This window comes from Haemaphysalis longicornis, unplaced genomic scaffold, assembly GCF_048455015.1.
Source record: "Haemaphysalis longicornis isolate Haplotype H1 unplaced genomic scaffold, Haemaphysalis longicornis Haplotype H1 scaffold_1, whole genome shotgun sequence".
Classification (NCBI taxonomy): domain Eukaryota; kingdom Metazoa; phylum Arthropoda; class Arachnida; order Ixodida; family Ixodidae; genus Haemaphysalis; species Haemaphysalis longicornis.
Genome location: NW_027526203.1, coordinates 216,659,895 through 216,661,041, shown reverse-complemented (window position 1 = coordinate 216,661,041; position 1,147 = coordinate 216,659,895). Strand labels below are relative to the sequence as shown.

The 1,147-nt window shown below is 36.4% G+C and overlaps 1 non-coding gene across 1 annotated transcript; it reads right to left on the bottom strand.

The window, feature by feature from the left end:
- Positions 1 to 781: 781 nt before the first annotated feature.
- On the bottom strand, positions 782 to 854 carry Trnas-gcu (transfer RNA serine (anticodon GCU)). Its single transcript has one exon. It is a non-coding gene; the product is annotated as a tRNA-Ser (tRNA).
- Positions 855 to 1,147: the final 293 nt, after the last annotated feature.

Sequence of the window (1,147 nt, the reverse complement as noted above, 5' to 3'; positions counted from 1 at the left end):
TTTTGTCGAACCGGAAGTGAACCGGAATGAAAGGAATTTACCTAATCCCGAGCCGCAACCGAACCCGTATTTTAGGAGCGAAGCACCTTAAAGGCTCGGGCTGTCGGCGTCTCATGTCGTCGTTGTCGTTCGTCGTCGTATTCTTATGGGGTCACGGTGCTAAAACACCGGGACACACGTTTTCCAACTCATCGCACTAGAATGTAACGCGTACAAAAAAAAATCACACCGGGACACACTTGTTCCAACGCCTCGCGCTAGAACGTTTCATCTATATGGGCAAAAACGCGTACTCGTTCGGGCTTGCTTGCTTGCTACGATTTCACTCCGAACTCGCTTTAACTTTAAAATTTGGAGCTCTCCGTTTCGAATTTCATTTTTACTCCGTCCTCGTAATTGGCATCGATCGTATATCACGCGCGCCATGTGGCAAGAGAGACTTACAATCTTTGAATACACGTATGCACTGCGGGCTTCGCCCTCCTCAAGTTTCACGTTAGTGGAGATGGCCTGTTTTTTGCCCGGTTAGGCACACAGATATATATATATATATATATATATATATATATATATATATATATATATATATATATATATATATATATATATATATATATATATATATATATATATATATGTGTGTATATATATATATATATATATATATAGACAGAATAAGGGTTGGCAGTCAAGAAAACCTCGGAAACCAAAGGGGGAATGCGGTAGGTCATAGAAACAGATGAAGAATTTTTTGAGTTAGAAAGAAAGTGGTGAAAAAATGCCCGCCGGGTGGGATCCGAACCCACGACCTCCAGAATAGCGGTCTGGTGCGATGACCACTACGCTACCGGCGGGGCAGTTTCCCCGCCCCTTTCTCGGGTATTTATGTTAAGGTATTTTTTGTTTCCTGCACTTTGGGGTGGTAGCCAGCGCCACTCGGACTACTCGGGGTGACAGAGACCTTATATATATATATATATATATATATATATATATATATATATATATATATAAATATATATATATATATAAATATATATATATATATATATATATATATATATATATATATATATATATATATATATATATATATATATATATATATATATATATATATATATATATATATATATGTATATATATA